The following is a 20,317-nucleotide window of genomic DNA, read 5'->3' as shown; positions in this document are numbered from 1 at the left end:
TTTGGGTCATTCCATCTTCCTAAAAGTGCTATGTGGAAGATTGATAAGAAAATGTAGGTTCAGAGGGTTTCAAATGGCTTGACCTAAATTTCAGACAGCCAGTGGAAGAACCAACTCCAGATCCAGATTTTCTGACTCAGAATAGTCAACTCTGCCTTGCACCCTAGCATAAAGAAGAGTCATCTTATATAAGTATCATTTACGTAGAATTGTAGCACATTCCACGGAAGGTACTTATACTGGAGGGAATATTTTTAGGACTACACATGAATAAACCTATCCATCTACCTGTGGCACATGATAACCACTTTACCCCAAAAGACATCTAATTTGTTGTTCAGTCACTAACTCGTGTCCGACTCTTTGCGACCCCATGGACTGCAGCATGCCAGGCCTCCCTGTCCATCACTATCTCCCAGAGTTTGCTTAAATTCATGTCCACTGAATTGGTGATGCTTTCTAAGCATCTCATCCTCTGCTGCCCCTTTCTCCTCCTGCCCTCAGTCTTTCCTAGCATCAGGGTCTTTTCCAAAGAGTCAGCTCTTCGCATCAGGTAGCCAAAGTATTGGAGCTTCAGCATCAGTCCTTCCAATGAATATTCAGGACTGATTTCCTTTAGGATTGACTGGTTTGATCTCCTTGCTGTCCAAGGGATTCTCAAAAGTCTTCTCCAGCCCCACCATTCAAAAGCATCACACAAAGTATCCAAGGCCATTCCCTTAAAATGAAATGGTATGTTCTCTGAAAGAAAGGAAAAAGAAAATATTCCAGGGCTGCTCAGAAATCCAAAATGAATCTGGTATTGGTGCCAGTCTTTCTGTAAGTTATTTTGACCCTCAACTAAAGGTCAGGATGAGCTTCCTTCTTTCTCTGCTTTGTCATGTCTTGACTTCATACCAATCCCAAAGAAATGTGTCTGCAGCAAGGGTCCCCAACCTCTGGACCACGGACCAGTACCTCCTGTCAGATCAGTGGCAGCAAAAGCGCTTGAATCATCCCAAAACCACCCCCACGCAGCCCTGGTCTGTGCAAAAACTATCTTCCACAAACTCAGTCCCTGGTACCAAAAAGGTTGGGGACTACTGCTCTGCTGAGATCCTCTCCTGAAAGTAGCCTCTGGTTTTCTTTGCTCTAGCCGCTCCTGTCTTCTTGCACTTCTTCTCAAAGAGCTTCAAAGAGGCATGGCTTTGTCTTCATGATCCGACTTCATTGTTGCCTAAGGAGCCTGTAACTCTCCATTTCCTGTCTTTCCTCTGAGAGAACCCAGGAGGTCATTAGTTGCCCGCCAAGCTGGCTGTATTTCCCTAGTCAAATTGGCTGCATAATTGAACAAATACAAGCACACATTTAGAGCAAATGGGAAAGGATATTGAAAACTGAGAGTGTCTTGGGTCCTTTAGACATATGTATATGGGTACTTTGTGTTCCTTTATTCTGTAGCAAGAGCTTATCTCCAAAGGACAGCAAATGAAGGAGGCTTGAAGATCTCCATTCCTGACTAGATATGTTACTGAATTCTATTATTCTTATTCATGACACCTCCCCACCATCACCTTGGAAAACAGAAAATGGCTAATTAGAAAGTGTCCTGGGGGTATCTTATCTCTGTCTTTAGAATTCCATTTCTCCCAGTTGTTGCACATAGCATTCAATAAATATTTGTTGAATAAATTAATGAATAAATGAATGGAAATGAAGCTGAATTTATTTTCATTGTTACACTCTTGCATTTAGTTTTGGTGAAAACTCTTCTTAAAACCTAATTTCATAGAGAAAAGCCTTTTGGAAGCTTTTCTTCTACTTGCTTTTCAGAATACTTCCCCTTTTTAAAAGTTTTTGATGAGCACCAAGCATTGCTTTGTCATAAATTTAGAATGCTCAAAATTCATTTTCCAAATCCTAAGCCCTGCCTGTCTCCACCCTCCTCCCCAGCATTCTCTGATTCGTGGCTTATGCCACAAAGATAAGGTGAAAGCTGTGAGCAGAAGCTAAGTCTGACTCAGAATTTTCTCAATAGCATCTCTCATAAATTTGAGTGACTAGTGACTTCTACAGTCTGTAATGTTTCACTTCTGCATAACGTCTCTCTCTCATACCACAGATAATTCTGATTCACCTCTTTGGTTGAGCCCAGTTGGATATTGAGAATTTGCTCCACTGTGTGTCTTTGGCATTGTAAACCCAAAGTTTACTTTTTCATGTGTAGATGAAAGCCTGCAATCTCCTGACTTAAATCTGTAGTGTCAAATTCCAAGGTATTTTTCTCTGCACTGTCTAAATGAACTCAGACTTGCTGTGAGATTCTAGGTAGGACCCTGGCAATGAAAAAGGTAACTGTTATGAAAGACAAAACCTCATTGTCATTCTGCTGCCTGCACATCAAATTGATTAGATTGTTCCCAAGTCTAAAAGGAGGGTAAATACTAACCAGATTCACTGCGAAGTCTACAGTTAATTAAGATGGTTAGTAGATATTATATGATGCCAGGGGAATCTGGACTTCTAGTACCTACTCAGTACCTTTCATATATCTTGTTGTTGGGCAGCCAGTTATTATGCAGCCTAAATGTGAGTATTCCCTTGATCCTTTTCATTCCTCCAATGGCTATGTAAGATCGTTAATGTTATAGTCAGAGAAATTCAAGATTGGCTACTTATACCACTGAATTACACTAGCTGGTGATCATAATCCTGTTGCTTTCCCTTACAAATGACGTGATGACTGGGCCAGAGTCCGGTGGTTTTCAATCTTCACAGTCTCAGGATATCTTTATTCCATGTTCCTTTCTTAGGTCTTTGTGCGAGACTGAAATGATGGTGAGGAGATGGCCAAGATGAAGTTAAAAGGGGTCATGAGTGGGCATTCTACCACAGAGATGTGGGGGGAGAACAGCACAGGATGTTTGGAAACTGTAAACTGTGGTGTGTCTTCTGTAACAAGGCAGGGAATGGGAAGAGATGAAGCCAGACAGGTCAGCAAGGCCAGGTGGGGATGGACAAAGATGTGATAAGGTGCTGAGGAGTAGGGGACTCCTGCACGCCGCCCCCCACACCGGGGTGAGCTAGGATTGATCCTGTTAGACTTATATGCATGACTAGACAGCTGTGTGTGGATGGGGCCGGGAGTGGGTGAGGACTTTGAAAACCACAATCCTGGAAGAAGGAGTCATATCGGCAGGCAGCATGGAAGCCCAGGAAAGAGATAAGGGCCTACAGGAAGGTAATAGAAAAGGGGTGAGGGATATTTTGGGGAGGGGTGGGGCTGTGTGGCTGGCTGGTTAGTTGGATCTGGGGAGGGAAGGAATGAGCCCCAATTCTGGCTGAGGCACAACAAGGTTTGTGGGCAGCTGGGACTGACAACTCAGGAGGAGCTGTCTACTGATGAATTGAGAGTTTGCCCTTCAATTCAGCAAGATTTATCAAGGGCCTTCCTCAAGGTTGAGTCACTGGAAGATGGTGAATGGGGTGCAGAAGACATCGAGTTTGAGGTTCTGGTGATGTTTGTTGAGTTGCTAAATCGTGTCCAACTTTTTGTGACCCTATGGACTGTAGCCCGCCAGGGCCCCCATTTATGGAATTCTCCAGGCAAGAATACTGGAGTGGGTTGCCATTCCCTTCTCCAGGGGATCTTCCCACTCCAGGGATCGAACCTTCGTCTCCTGCATTGGCAGGCGGATTCTTTTCCGCTGAGCCACCTGGGAAGCCCTTCTGGTGACATACCCATGGACAAATGTGTGACAGGGAGGAGTGAAACTGTGAAGCTTGCAGGAGGGGTGTGGGCCAGAGAGAACAGATCTGTGAGTCACCAGCTCACAACTGGTAGTTGAGACTGAGGATAAATTTATCTACCCAGCGAGCGCATGGCAGAAGGAGAACACTGGGCTTGGTAGAACTCTAGAAGATGTAAACACTAAAATGTTTATATAATTCCTTTTATTATTTTAGTAAGTAATTCATGCACATTATGGGAAATGCAAAGACATGTAGAAAAAAGTGAATCTTTTTCCAGCCTTGTCCTCTGGCTGTCGTTCTCCCAGCTCTCTACATATGCAAATATTTGTAATCCGTGGTTGGGATTATTTCACAGGGTGCCGTGCAGTGTTCATTTGGTCTTTTTGTTCTACCTAAAGATCCCTAATAACTTTACACATGCTGGAGGAATATGCCAGAATAAAAGGGGAAGAGAGCTTTTCCCAGAGGAGACAGGAGGGAAAGAGGCACAAGGACACAGGAGGAGGCCTTGTTTTGAACAAGAGAAGTGAAAGTGTTAGTCGCTCAGTCATGTCGGACTCTTTATGACCCTACGGACAGTAGCCCACTAGGCTCCTCTCTCTGTGGGATTCTCCAGGCAAGAATACTGGAGTGGGTTGCCATTTCCTTCTCTAGGGGATCTTCTCAACCCAGGAATTGAACCCAGGTCTCCTGTACTGCAGGCAGATTCTTTATCATCTGAGCCACCAGGGAAACCCAATCAGGAGCACCTCTGAAAACGCTGTTGTAGGTGATGAAGTCTGGGTAAGGAACAAGGGTGAGGAAGGTAACAGTGCATGGTCACTATCTAGCAGACATCATTGGCAGATTCTGATTCTCATAGTTGGTCTTTACAGTTTTATAAGTTGGAAAGAGCAGTGTATGAGACATTTAATGAAACTGGGGCCTCATGCCACTTGGCAATATGAGCCCCCAAAACAAAGGGCTCCAGAACCTTTTAAGATAAAGGGAGCTAGTTTTCCCACATACATCAGACCACCAATATCTTTCATGGCAAGAGAAGCTGAAGGACATACCTACTGCATTTAATAAGCTTGCCTCAGGCTGGGAGGACCGTTGCATGGGGCGGGGTCACCATGATTTAGAGGCTCAGTTTCCAACTAAGCAACCCAGTAACCCAAGTTCCTTCAGTTTATCCTGAGTTAATCAAAGCTCAGGGGGACCAGTTCATCCTATCCCATTCATGGATGTGGATGAATGATGTTGAATGACAATCTATTTCCTCCTTTATCTGAGCTCTCCCTCTTTTTAACTGTCTTGTTACACTAAATGTGTTAATGTGACCCTCAACCTTTTTGGGGAGCAGCCTGAGGTCTTTTTGAAGAAAATTTTCTTTTTCACAGTAAAGATGGTTTTAATGTGCATATTATAATCCTATGTAAACAGACAATTTAACTTAGATTCTAGTCTTTTTTTAAAATTGAAGTATAGATGATTTACAATATTGTGTTTCAGGTGTCAGATCAGATCAGATCAGATCAGTCGCTCAGTCATGTCCAACTCTTTGCAACCCCATGAATCGCAGCACGCCAGGCCTCCCTGTCCATCACCAACTCCCGGAGTTCATTCAGACTCACGTCCATCGAGTCAGTGATGCCATCCAGCCATCTCATCCTCTGTTGTCCCCTTCTCCTCCTGCCCCCAATCCCTCCCAGCATCAGAGTCTTTTCCAATGACTCAACTCTTCACATGAGGTGGCCAAAGCAAAGTAATTGAAGTATGTGTATATGTGTGTACTTTTTTGCCATTATAGGTTATCACAAGATACTGTATATAGTTCCCTATGCTATATGATAAATCCTTGTTGTTTATTTTATATATGGTAGTATCTGTTAATCCCAAACTGTACTTTATCCCTCCCTCTCTTCCCTTTTGGTAACTATAGGTTTGGTTTCTATGTCTGTGAGTCTGTTTCTGTTCTGTAAATAAATTCATTTGTACTGTTTCTTAAATTCCACATATAAGTGATATATTAGTCTTTGTCTGACTTCATTTAGTATGATAATCTCTAGGTCCATCCATGTTGTTGCAAATGGCATTATTTTGCTCTTTTTTATGGCTGAGTAATATTCCATTGTGTGTGTATGTACCACATCTTCTTTATCCATTTGTCTGTTGATGGACAACAGCATGAAGTTTTAGGTGCAAATACTCATTCTGTTTAAGTGGGAAATATATGGTTTTTAAAGATTGGAGGTATCACTCCATTTTAGGGTCTTGTGTCTTAGATATCTTGGAAATGATAACAAAAGTAAAACTGGTGAGCTTAGACCTTGGCACAGGAAATTAGATAGGCATAAGGATTGCTTCAGGCTTCCCTTGTGGCTCAGCAGTAAAGAACCCACCTGCCAATGCAGGAGACACTGGTTTGATCCTTGGATTGGGAAGATCCCCTGGAGAAGGAAATGGCAACCCACTCTAGTATTCTTGCCCAGAAAGTCCCATGGACAGAGGAGCCTGGAGGGCTACAGTCTGTGGGGTCACAAAAGAGTCAGACACAACTTAAGTGACTGAACAACAACAAGGATTGCTTCATCTCAGAGAAAAACCTAAGTAACCCCTCCAGTGATAACAGTATTCACGATTTACTGGTATAGCCATTGTCTTCCTAGAACAGGCTGGATAAAAGCTGAAGTTCTTACAAGCCACTTTCCCTTTTAGATCCTCCATGAAGACCCTCATCCTTCTTGTAGCTTTTATTACCAGACCATCGTGCTACAGTAGAACTGACTATAGTCTTAACTTTCTTTACATTCCAAGCCTGAGGATATCATTCCACGCAACTCACCAGATAGTTAGTGAATACTTAATGTGTTTTTCAAAGTGCCAAGGTGCCAAGACTACAAAAAGGGATAAGCCTTGATTCTTACTCTCATGGAGCTCAAAATGTAATAAAAAAGACATTAACATGTAAACAACTAACTGTAACCCAGTATTGTAAGTGCTTGTATTGAAGAGAGTCGAAGGCTGAATCAGAGTTTCCAGGCTGAGAGAGGAAGTAAGGATGAGCCTTCTAGTCTGTTGAGACCATGAGTTATATATGTTCAGAGCACAGGAGGGAAAGAACAAGAGAGTAGTGGAATGGTAGCTGGAGATCACTGTTGAAAGGGTTTTATATGTCAGACAAAGGAGTTTGTATTTATCCTATAAGCAGTTGAGCAGTGAGGGCTTTTTGAGGAGGAGATGATGGAAAAAATGATTGTAGGCAGGAAGCCAAAGCCATGGAGACTGGCAGAAGGACAGAGCAACAGTTCGTTGAAAGATGGCCAGGTTCTTAACTAAGGATCCCTTACACAAGTGAAGAAGGGCTGAAGAAATGGAAAGGTCACTGGATGAAAGAGGCCAGGGAAGATGAGAGAAGGGGGAATGGGGCAGTCTGAATTTTTTCACTAGAGAACTGGGACATGACAAGTAAACAAAAACCATAGAACATACAAGAAAAGCTACTAAGCAGCCAAGGTCAATGGATAGAGAAAAAGAACTATGTACTGAGCATCCTGTTGTTTGCCCCAGGAGATTCAAGTGGAAATTTCCTATATGACTTTTATGTATTCACTTTCCAAAAAGGATTTTTTAAAAAAACATAGCAATAAGATTCCTATAGTAGAAATAGTAAATCAATGAACATAGTAGGGATTAGCTTAGTTGATATAATTGAGCTTAAAATTTGATTTCAGGTTCCCTGCAGGTAGGGGGCTAAGAGGAAACAATGATTTGTCTCTCTCTCATTGTTGGATGAAAGAAGTAAAGAAACATGATTATCTTTGTTTAAACCCAGTGATGGTTACACATCCTTGACATCAGCCCAATTGTAGTGTTCTGTGGAACTCACTTTGGTAAGAACTAGCACCCCACTCCAATACTCTTGCCTGGAGAATCCCATGGATGGAAGGAGCCTGGTGGGCTACAGTCCACGGAGTCACAAAGAGTCGGACATGACTGAGCGACTTCACTTTCACAGGTCGGTACTCATGTCTCTGCAAATGGAGCCTGGATTTTTCTCACAAAATTGAACTCCAGATTTTCTCCAGTAGGGAAGTCCTACAATCCCAGAGACCAAAATGATTTAGTCTGGAAAATTCAAAGATAGGTATTGAATTATCTCCCATAAGATTAGATAATTATATGAGGGCTTTTACAGAACATCCCAGTGAGAGTGACCTGGCTTTGCAATCAAACCAGCAAGAAGAAATTCCACCAAGAACTTGACAAAATTAATTTGCTATATGGAGTTCTTAATTGTTGTTAGCTGATTGACTCTTGAAACATATGCACCAAAGACAGGAACTTTGGCTTCTACAATGATTACTGTTGGATTTTGCTTTCTAAGTTGTTAGATACAAAGGCTAGTAGTTACTTGAGGCCTCTCCTGGGTTGTGGTACAAAAGTGTATTACTAACACGTGGGAAGATACTAGCAGGAATGCAGGTGTAACATTCATCTCGATGACATATTGAGGTATACATTTTGAACGTGTTGAAGGAAATGGCAACCCACTCCAGCATTCTTGCCCTGGGAAATCCCATGGACAGAGGAGCCTGGCAGGCTAGAGTGCACAGGTTTGCAGAGAATACAGTCCTGTATAATGCTACTTGAGGAAACTGATTAGTTTTCTGGCACTGAAATGTTAGAGGAAGGATGAACGATGAACCTGTTATCTATTTTATATATAGTAAGTAGTCACTTCTTTTTATTGCTGAGTAGCACTCCATGATGGCTTCCCTGGTGGCTCAGATGGTAAAAATCGTCCCATTACCTGTTTTATATAAAGTTGTGTGTGCGTCAGTCCCAGTTATCCCTCTCCTCCCCTTCCCTCCCTGGTAACTATAAACTATTGGTTTCTGCATCTGTAACTCTATTTCTGTTTTTTTTTTTTTAAGTTCATTTGTATCATCTTTTTTAGATTTCACATGTAAGCAATATCATATGGTATTTGTCTTTCTCTGACTTACTTCATTTAGCATCTCTAGGTCCATCCATGTTGCTGCAAATGGCATTATTTCCTTCTTAATGGCTGAGTAGTATTCCAGTGTATATATGTACCACATCTTCTTTATCCATTCATTTGTTGGTGGACATTTAGGTTATTTCCATGTCTTGGCTATTGTAAATAGTGCATCAGTGAACACTGGGGCACATGTATCTTTTCAAATTAAAGTTTCCTCTGGATATATGACCAGGAGTGGGATTGCTGGATCATATGGTAACTCTAGTTTTTTAAGGAATCTCCATACTGGTTTTCTTAGTGGCTGTACCAATTTACATTTCCAAAAACAGTGTAAGAGGGTTCCCTTTTCTCCACATCCTCTCCAACATTTATTGTTTGTAGACCTTTTGATGATGGCCATTCTGAGCAGTGTGAGGTGATAACCTCACTGTAGTTTAGATTTGTATTTCTCTGATAATTAGTGATGTTGAGCATCTTTTCATGTGCCTTTTGGCCATCCGTATGTCTTCTTTGGAGAAATGTCTATTTAGATCTTCTGCCCATTTTTTGATTAGGTTGTTTGTTTGTTTGTTGACATAGAGCTACATGAGCCGTTTGTATATTTTGGAGGTTAATCCCTTGTCAGTCACTTTGTTTGCAATATTTTCTCCCATTCTATGGGTGCTCCTTTATGTCATTTTCCATTCAACTGAAAACATTGAAGTTGTTTAGGTTAACCCAGACTTGAAGATTTCCTGGGATTATTTTGGGGGCTCTCTTTTAAATTCATTGTCTGAAAATCCTTAGATGTGTCTGCATAGATAAATTCTGTAGGCATGTACATGCCATATTTCTCTTATGTACTTGGCTTAAACTTGATTTCTCCATAGTAGGAGAAAACATTAGAAAATTATATACTTCATTGGGAAAATATCTTTTGTTCTATGAGAAGTAGAATTTTGAATTTAGAACTTATTTTTTATAAAAGCTTTGAAGTGAAGTCACTCAGTCGTGTCCGACTCTTTGGGACCCCATGGACTGTAGCCTACCAGGCTCCTCCATCCATGGGATTTTCCAGGCAAGAGTACTGGAGTGGGTTGCCATTTCCTTCTCCAGGGGATCTTCCCAACCCAGGGATTGAACCCGGGTCTCCTGCATTGTAGGCAGACACTTTACCATCTGAGCTAATAAGAGCTTTACCAAGATATAATTCACATACCATAAAATTAACCCATTTAAAGTGTGTAAAGTCCCTAATTATTAGTATATTCACAGAATTGTGTAACCATCGTCACATAACCAACTTTATAACAATTTCCTCACCCCAAAAAGAAACCCCATACCAATTTTCAGTCACTCTTCATTTCTTCCAAGACAACCACACTCCAGCCCTAGACAATCAATAATCGACTTTGTCTGCATGGATTTGTTTATTCTGGACATTTCATATAATAGGGGTCATTTGTAACTGACTTCTTTCATGTAGCATAATATTTTCAAGGGACTCTTATGTTAGAGCATGTATTAGTTCAATTGCTAAGTTGTGTCCGACTCTTTGCTACCCCATGGACTGAACCATACCAAGCTCATCTGTCCTCCATTGTCTCCCAGAGTTTGTTCAAACTCTTGTCCATTGAGTCAGTGATGCTATCCAACCATCTCATCCTCTGCTTCCCTCGTCTCTTGTCCTCAATCTTTCCCAGCATCAGGATCTTCTCCAGTGAGTTGGCACTTCGCATCAGATGGCCAAAGTACTGGAGTGTCAGCATCAACATCAGTCCTTCCAATGAATATTCAGGGTTCATTGCCTTTAGGATTTACTTATTTGATCTCCTTGCAGTCCAGAGGACTCTCAAGAGGCTTCTCCAGCACCACAGTTCTAAAGCATCAATTCTTCAACGCTCAGCCTTCTTTATGGTCTAACTTTCACATCCATACATGACTACCAGAAAAACCATAGCTTTGACTATGTAGACCTTTTGTTGGCAAAGTAATGTCTCTGCTTTATAATATACTGTCTAGGTTTGTCATAGCTTTCCTTGTGAGGAGCAACTGTCTTTTAATTTCATGACTGAAGTCACTGTCCACAGTGATTCTGGAGCCCAGGAAAATAAAATCTGTCCTGTTTCCATTTTATCACCTTCTGTTTGCCATGAAGTGATGGGAGCAGATGCCATGATCTTCATTTTTTGAATGTTGAGTTTCAAGTCAGCTTTTTCACTCTCCTCTTTCACCTTCATGAAGAAGCTCTTTAGTTTCTCTTTACTTTCTGCCATTACAGTGGTGTCATCTGCATATCTGAGGTTGTTGATATTTCTCCAAGCAGTCTTGATTCCAGCTTGAGCTTTATCCAGCCTAGCATTTTGCATGATGCACTTTGCATAGATATTAAATAAGTAGGGTGACAGTATGCAGCCAATTTGCATACTCCTTTCCCAATTTGCAGTTAGTTGTTCATGTCTGATTCTAACTGTTGCTTCCTGATCCATATCCAGGTTTCTCTGGAGACAGGTAAGGTGTTCTGGTAGTCCCATCTCTTTTAGAATTTTCCACAGTCTGTTGTGATCCACATAGTCAAAGACTTTAGGGTAGTCAATAAAGAAGAGGTAGATGTTTTTTTGGAATTCCCTTGCTTTCTCCATGGTCCAGCAAATGTTGCCCATTTGATCTCTGTTTCCTCTGCCTTTTCTAAATCCAGCTTGTACATCTAGAACTTCTCAGTTCCTGTTGAAACCTAGCATAACCTTGGTTTTTAGCATAACCTTGTTAGCATGTGAAATGAGCGCAATTGTATAGTAGTTTGAGCATTCTTTGGCATTGCCTTCTTTGCAGTTGGAATGAAAAGTGGCCTTTTCCAATCCTTTGTCCACTGCCAAGTGTTGACAAATCTGTCTACATACTGAGTGCAGCACTTTAACAGCATCATCTTTTAGGATTTTCAATAGCTCAGCTGGAATTCCATCATCTCCACTAGCTTTGTTTACAGCATGTATTAGCACTTCATTCTTTTCTATTACTGAGTGATATTTTATCATATGGAAATACTACATTCTAAAACATTCATCTGGTAGTTGATGGACATTTGAGTTGTTTCCACTGAATGGCTATTGTGAATAGTTCTGCCATGAACTTTTGTGTGTGAGTACTGGGACTTTACAGAAATGATTCTGTAGTTTCTGCCATTGTAATAGAGGAGACCATAGGATCAAATACAGCAAGAGTGTATAGCAGTGCATGCCAGGAAGTGAAAAATAGGCCAACAAGATAAATTTACTGGGAGAATTTAAGGCCAAGTCTAACTACTCATGAGGGACTCAAGTCAGGACACACAAAGCTTAAAATTATGATTCTCTTTGAGACTGTTATAGCTTTTTGCTGACCACAGATAATGAAAGTTTGATATTTTACTATATATGTTTGAAAATTGAAACACACTTTTCCCAATGGTACTATTCCTAGAGACCAGACTTCCTCACTTCTAAAACCTTTCCAATCTTACCATGCTTTTTGGATGGTTAAAACTAGTCACTGTCATACTCGTCTTGGGTTTTGTCTGTCTGCCTTATTTCTAAGTATAATGGGATTTTTAAAAATGAACTCTTCTTGTTTTGAACCTCTGATTAATACACTTATTCTTAGACAATACTGTGTTAGTCCTTGATCAGGAATTTGATCAAATTTGAAAAAAATCTCAGTCATTGAAGATAAAAGCAAACTAGAGGCAATTAATACTGTCAGGTTCTGTCTCATGGAGCTTGAGCAAGATATAGATTGCTATGTCAAGGACAACTCCTGAGAATAGAGTATATCTAAATATATTAACCCTGTAAATTTGGTCTGAACAGTTTATTACAATAATCTATGGATAAAGTTTTATCATGTGGTCACATGCCCAGCAAATTTGGTCACATCTAAGGAAATCTCATCCTAGTGATCTTAGCTCAGTGATTTCATTTTGCCCAGATGGTCAGCTGTGATACACTTTACTACAGCAAAGATGATGGAAAATATAGAGTAATTACCAGATTCTGGGGTAGCTACTATAGTGATGGTGGGGGGACAAGAATTAAAGAAAATATGATGAATCAACTTGTAAGTGTTCTCAAGCTAACCTATATATATAAAGAGCGAGTGTGTTGTTCTTTAGTTGCTCAGTCATGTCCGACTCTTTGCAACCCCATGGACTGTATAGCCTGCGTGGCTCCTCCATCCATGGGATTTCCCAGGCAAGAATACTGGAATGGGTTGCCATTGCCTTCTCCAGGGGATCTTCCCGACCCAGCTATCAAACCTTCGTCTCCTGCATTGGCAGGCGGGTTCTTTACTGATGAGCCACCAGGGAAGCATGTATATATGTGTGTGTGTGTGTGTGTGTGTGTGTGTGTGTGTTTTATATATATATATATATATATATATATATATAGTGCCAAGCTCAGTAGGTTTTACTAGATTGCTGTTCTTTCAGATAGTTTAAGTGCTTTCTTTTGGTAAGTAGGGATTTCCCTGGCAGCTCAGATGGTAAAGAGTCTGCCTGCAATGTGGGAGACCCAGGTTCGAACCCTGGGCCAGGAAGATCCCCTGGAGAAGGAAATGGCAACCCACTCCAGTATTCTTGCCTGGAGAATCCCATGGAGGGAGGAGCCAGGCAGGCTACAGTCCATGGGGTCGCAAAGAATCGGACAGGACTGAGCGACTTCACTTTTTGGTAAGTAGCTTTCAACACACCTAAGTTTGCAAATCCGCAGAGTAGACAATATAGAGAGAAAGAAGTCATAATAATTATGAATACTTAGAATGAGCCAGGCATGGTTCTAACAGAGCTGTACATAGAGACTGTAGACTGCACTGGCCCACTGAGCCTCCTGACATGGTAAGAGCTTAGGGCAGTTTTCTAGCCTCAGCAGTTGGCATAGCCTGGCTTTGAATCAAGGTCTTTCTGACTCCCAAACCATTCTCTCAAGCCCTCTTCTAATTCCCGCCTCAGCCATAGGTTGCAAAAGGGACCAAAAAGACAGTGTGCCCAAAGAAAAATTATCTCACATTTCTTTACTTGATTCAATATTGCGTTTCAATGCAGATATCACTGGAAGAAATGGTACAATTATAAAATCCCACTAAGGTTTATTCAGTAGGAAAGGGGTTGGAAATTAAGAGCTCTGAATGCATTACAAGGGGACAGTGCTGAGAGAAGGATTGGAAACAAGAGCCTGGGGGGTTCCTGCCATTTTTACTGTTTTGCTTAAGGCAAACCTAAAATATGCATATTTTTACTTCCCACCCTGTGAGCGGCTCCTTAATTAACACTGGTAGTGCCAAGGCATATTAATGTCTCTTTTTCTCTGGTTTAGGGGTATTTTTGACTTTGTGTTTGATAAAACTTTACAGTATAGCTTTAAATATTTCAACTATAATTGAAAAAGGCTCTGTGCAATTTCCAGTTTTTAAAATACCTCACGCTTATGAAATGTGTCTTTGCCTTTTTTTTTTTTTTTTTAGAAACTGCTAATTTGCCGGATTTATAGTTGCCATAGTAGTTCTGTGTGATTTACTACATGTGCCCAAATCCACATTGGTGGATATGATTTAGCAGCTTTTAATAGTATACGAGGGTAAAGCTGGATTTCTCTGGACCTAATCTTTTTAGAGGCAAACCTTTGTAGTTGTTCTCGCTTTATGAAATAGATGTTATGTGTGCTCATGCTTTGATATACAGTTGGATGTATAAGACTGTTAAGACCATGATCACTGAAAAGTGATCTTCATACAAGTATTTAATTACAGTAAGGAGGTTCTATTTAAAGAGTACATGACCTGCACTGAAAACACTTGATTGACAGCAGTAAATTAATAGAAATTACACAAAGGTTGTTGTAATGTTCTTTATTGCAACTAGCAGAGAGCTAGTTATGATTGTTAGAGGGGCTGGATGCTTTCATGTTTTCAGCACGTGGAGGTAAAGCCAATTTGATTTCTCTCTTTTCTGTTTCTTATATCCATTAGCTAGTTAGGAAAAAAATATTTAATGCAAATTTGTACCTGGACCACCACATTTATACACATGATGACATAAAATTAATCAGATAGAGCTACATAGTTGTAGAATGGAGGGGTTTTTTAAACTCTGTGAAGAATAAATTAATAATGGATGGAAGACTTTTTTTTTTTTTTAGCATGACTGGCTGCAGGAAGAAATTGTGGTGACAGAAACCATGTGAAGTGAATTTGAATTAGTGTTCTTTAGGGATACCAGAGAAATATAATTTACAAGATAATCAGGAGCCTAAATAGATTCTCTGTGGAGTTGGCATCTGATTCCTGACATACATTCATCTATGTTGAAATGACTCCACAAATACCTTCTAACAATTAGAGAGTCAATAGGAGTGAAATGTGCATGTATAACTTCAAGAAAAGCAAAATATATATCAGTAATAATACAAATCGACCACCAACTGTTAAAATGAGTAGATTGTATACTTGTGGTTAAGGTTTAAAATGAGTCACCTTGGAACAGTGGTATCTCATTGATCTTTTATGGGAATGCTATATCACCTATGTGCTTTATAAATACTGTATCCAAAAAAATGTAGCATTATGATATACTTTAAAGGGTACTGACATAGATGTTTTTAAATATAAGAAAATGACTTAAGCCCTTTAGCCCTTATAAATATTTCCCAACCCCTAAAACCACTCTATAACCATGACCACATTTATTAGGAAATGTATAGTAAAAGTTATCTCTAATTCAACTCTTTAAACATCAGTTTTTCTTGGTAATCTTGAAAATGTATAAATACCTGTAAAAGAGAATTTAGACTCGAAAAACTTCATGTTTTACTTGGTTTCTGGCAAACATACCTCCTTTTGAGCTATTTCTGGCTTTTTTAACCTTTGCCATTATAACTTGTCCTGCCTCAGAACTTCAGGGGAAAAAAGTATTCTTTCAAAATCAGACCTGTTATTCAGCTTAATAGAAGTTTTATGTGTGCCACATATTTGTTTAGGAGAAGGTACTTGTTTGGTTCATTGGACCCTGCTGTGGTAAATTTAGATTTGAATGAGTGCTGAGGAAACCTTGATCAGACATTTATAAAATCAACACATCCTGGTAGCTTTCTGATTAATATAATGTTAGCTTTTGCTTTGAGGCGGCATCTTCTGCTCCTTCTATTTTTCCAGTGGTAGGTAATATATGGAGTGAAAAAAATTAAAAAGTCATAACTGTGCTTTAAAACAAGATGAACAAAACTCTGTGGACCAGAAATGGCAGATAGGGCAGTAGTATGTGGGGCTTAGTCAATGAACTTTCAACTCCTGTTGGAATAGCAGTAATTAAAATGCAGAGTCAGACACGACTTAGTGACTAAACAACAGAATTCTCCTCACCAGCTCGGGGCACAGAGCCAGAAATTTGAAATCAGGGTCCTGCCAAAACACACATGGAGGGAGACATACACATACTTATGTGAAAAAGTTGAAGTGTTGATCACTCAGTCATGTCCAACTCTTTGCAACCTCATGCACTGGAGCCCGCCAGGCTCCTCTGTCTATGTGATTCTCCAGGCGAGAATACTGGAGTGGGTTGCCATGCCCTCCTCCAGGGGATCTTCCCCCTGAACTCAATAGATAATAGTAAACTAGGCTGGACCCAGAGGAAGTAAGGAATTGAAAAGAGATGATTCTGAGGACTTCATTATACAAAGCAGTAAGAAAAACAGATAAATATAAATAAGCAATTAAGAAAGATAGGGAATGGACCATAAGGCTGTAAAATATACCTAGTACAAGGTTCAGAAGAAGAGAAGGGAGGAAATGGCAGAGAAGCAATAACCACCAAGAATCTTCCAGAACTGAAGAATGATGTGCGTCTTTAAGGAAATGGTCTCCTGAGAGAAATTTCAAACATCTGGGAAGGCAAGAAAGGCCTGTGTAGAGCAGTTGGTATTCTTTACAGCTTAGCTTTGGGAAGTCCTGACTGATTCAAATGAGTTCTCTCTGTTTTTTACTGGAAAACATAAAAACAGAAATGCAGTATGTTGTATATATTAAACCATGGTTTCTGAACAAGGGCGCTTATAAATAACTCATTAAAGGAGAGCTTCATGGAAAACTAGGCCCAAACAAACACCTGTCTGGAAAAGTTAGATAACTTTGTGAGAAATAAGTGGTAAGACGGTAGTCATTTGTTGTACTATTCTGAAGCCCATGTCTAAAAGCAATGTTTTCAAAAAGATCATTGTGGATGACCCACTCTGGTAGAAAGAGTTTTGAATAGGATTCTGCATATAAAAAGGTGTTATCAGTTGGGACATTTCAATGAAGGTGGATTTCTTTTAGCGGATACTTCAAGCAGAAAAAAATAGATAATTTCTATGAAATGAAACCCTCTGAAGAGTGGATGATGCTTCAAGTTCACAGAAACATTTAGATGATTGTCAATTAAGTGGCCAGAAATTGGATTTAATTAACATGAACTACTTGTGTTGGCTTACACCCAGAGGACCTATGTACAGAACCTAGCTAAGGGTAAACTTATTTTGATGAATTTCTTCTTATTACTGCTTTGTCAAAGCAGATTGCTAGGAAACAAACTACATGATAACTCTCTGTGAAGACTGACAGCAGACAGAATTTCAGTCAATACAAACCTGCATTACTTGAAACAGATTCCTGGAAAAACTGGTAACATTAGGTATAGGGTAGATCTTTGTGCATGCTAAGTCACTTCAGTCGTGTCCTGACTCTTTGTGACCCTATGGACTGTAGCCCACCAGGCTCCTCTGTTCATGGGATTCTCCAGGCAAGAATACTTGAGTGGGTTGCCATGCCCTCCTCTAGGGTTCTTCCCTGGGTAGAACTTCAAACAAAAACAAAAAAAGAGATTAAATTGGATTGAAATAAAATCTTCTTTGGTGTGGAGGTCCAGCATTTTGAAACTGGACATTCTGGAAGATGTGCCATTCCTGAGGAACGTTCATTCCAGGTATGGAACAACAGAAAACATTTTCCTAAGAGGAAAAACCCTCCTGCAAAACAAGAGCCTCTGGAGACACAGGTTTGATCCCTGGGTTGGGAAGATCCCCTGGAGTAGGAAATGGCAACATGCTCCAGTATTCTTGCCTGAGAAATCCCATGGACAGAGAAGCCTGGCAGGCTACAGTCCATGGGGTTGCAAAGAGTCAGACACGATTGAGCACACACACATAACAGAAAGCCTGATCATAAGATTATTTTTCCTCCTCCAACTGGACAAGGTAAAAACTCTTCTTGACTGCTCACTACTTCTTCTCCTGTCCTTTCTCATTGATAGAGATCTTCCACCTTTGTAGCTAGGACATTCTCTAACCCAATGAAATAACATCTGTGAACAAGAGAAATCTACCATCCTATTTTGGTGTTCATTATAACTGGAAGAAGGATACCAAGAGTTCTAATCATTTGCTGGGTACCAAATAACAGAAGTGCCCTCTGTTGGTATCCTCAACAATTTGAAAGCAAGAAGGAAACCCATACCCCTAAATGTCTATATTAAAAAACATTAAAATAAAGGACTTAAGTATTCAACTTAAAAGCTAGGGGAAAAACACATTAAGTTATAGGAGATTATTTGACATAAAAGGCGCCTGGGGTAACTGAAGAGCTTAACCACATCCCTGATGTAAAGACTCAATAATGCAAAGTCAGCTGTTTCCATTTTATTCCATACAGTCAGTGTCACTCAAACCCTAAATGTCAACAAGGATTTTCCTGGAATAGGAAATCTTGACTCTAAAATCATAGAGATGATCAAAGAGATATGAGGAGCCAAGACAATTTTATGGCAGAACAAAGTGGGAATGAGCAGGCCTACCAGATCACAAGATATTCACAGCCAAGGTGTGGAATTTGCACAGGGACACACAAATAATAAACCAACCACAGAGAATAGAGACCTCCGAAGCACACTTGTGTATTTATGGGTGCTCGATGGACTATAAAAATGCCATCGAAATCAGTGGGAGTCAGGGAAAGGTGGACTATACAAGGCACAGGGCTGGCTTAATAAGTTATCTATGTCAGGGGGAGTCAAGTTAGATTTCATGTTCACACCAAACAAAAGATTCTGGGTTAAGTTGTAAATGTGAAAAACAGTTGTAAACTCTAAAATGTAGGTGTATGGGAGATTTTCTTAAAACATGACACTCAGAAAACATGGAGGAATGTTTTGAAATGAAAAATTGTTGTAGAATAGGATGCCAAGAGTAAAGGTCAAAATTAGCTGTGCTAAGATTTGGCTAAGAGATAGTATTTGCTATGCTATAATTGGCAATAAATAAGCATCTAGAACATATCCAGAATTTGCATAAGAAAAAGACAAGCCAGTAAGGAAACAGCTACGGAAACATTAAAAGCCAACTAAGATGAAAGATGTTCATCCCCTAGGAATTCCCTGGCCATCCAACGATTCTGTGCTTTCACTGCCGAGGGTGCGGGTTTGATCCCTGGTCAGGGAACTGAGATCCCATGAGCTGTGTGGCACAGCCAAAAAAAAGAGGTCAGCCTCACCAATAAAATGTACCCATCACCTGAAACTTACATGTTTGGTAATGCCAAGGATTTGATGAAGATGTGGCCAAATGGAAAACCTCACTCACTGATGGTGGGAGAGCGAATTGGTATAAAAACATTTAGGAGAGCAGTTTGGTGATCTGTGGCAATGTTGATGGTGGTGCTAGAACCCAGCAATTTTACATCTACATATATTCTGTAAAGACTCATTCAAACAAGTATTCAAGGAGACAGGTAGAAGGAAGTTTGTTGTATCGCTGTTTGTATTGGGAAAAGTTGGGAACAACCTAAATGGTCTTTGACAGGAGAATGTTGATGGCATATTCAAGCTGCAAAAGAATGTTGAAGGCAAAAAGCAGCTCTTAGAATGGGATGTACATGCTTCAACAAAGTTCTTAAAGTTTAAGAACGTGCTATGTTAAATAATGCTATTAGATTGAATCGCATGAAACGGCCATTTATGTAGGTTTAAAAAAGCTGAATATCACCATCTTTATTAAGTTCAACCTAGTAATGGTGGATATCATGGTAATGATGGATATGGAACTCAGGATGGCATTATCTCCTTAGGGATAGTGGTGAGCAGGGAACTGATATAATAAGGAGAACTTGTGGGGAAGCTTCAGCTGTAACTGTCATATTTTATTTCTTCAAAATTTTGAAGAAAATATGGCATATGTTAAGTATATTAAAGCACCATGGTAGGTACATGGGTACACTCTTACTATGTTCTTCTACCACGCTGTTGAAAATATTTGATGATTTGTTTAAGCAAACCCAAGTGTCGATAGAAGTAGAAGAATTATAATCTGATGACATTCTAGGGCAATATTTACACAATGATTAACTCCTTTGCTGCTTAATTATGTAAACACAGCACTCACAAGGCTTTTAAGTATAGAAGATTGAAAAGCATCTCCCCTCACACACACCGGGCAGACACTTCAAACTTTATTTTTATTTTTATTTTTTTTTTCTTTAAGCATTGCTAAAATCGTCATCATAAAAACCATTCATTAAGTGCCTCTCTTTTGCTTGCTATTGTGTTTGGTGGCGGTCAGATATATC

At 40.0% G+C, this 20,317-nt stretch overlaps 1 protein-coding gene across 10 annotated transcripts in view; it reads left to right on the top strand.

Moving 5' to 3' along the window:
- The window catches only part of DMD (dystrophin), a 2,402,664-nt gene that overhangs the window by 2,342,457 nt on the left and 39,890 nt on the right, over positions 1 to 20,317 (top strand). The window lies entirely within an intron of this gene.

Source organism: Bubalus bubalis, chromosome X (genome assembly GCF_019923935.1).
Source record: "Bubalus bubalis isolate 160015118507 breed Murrah chromosome X, NDDB_SH_1, whole genome shotgun sequence".
In the NCBI taxonomy this organism is placed as follows: domain Eukaryota; kingdom Metazoa; phylum Chordata; class Mammalia; order Artiodactyla; family Bovidae; genus Bubalus; species Bubalus bubalis.
The sequence above is the reverse complement of the archived record's forward strand: the minus strand, read 5'-3'. Positions and strand labels throughout refer to the sequence as shown.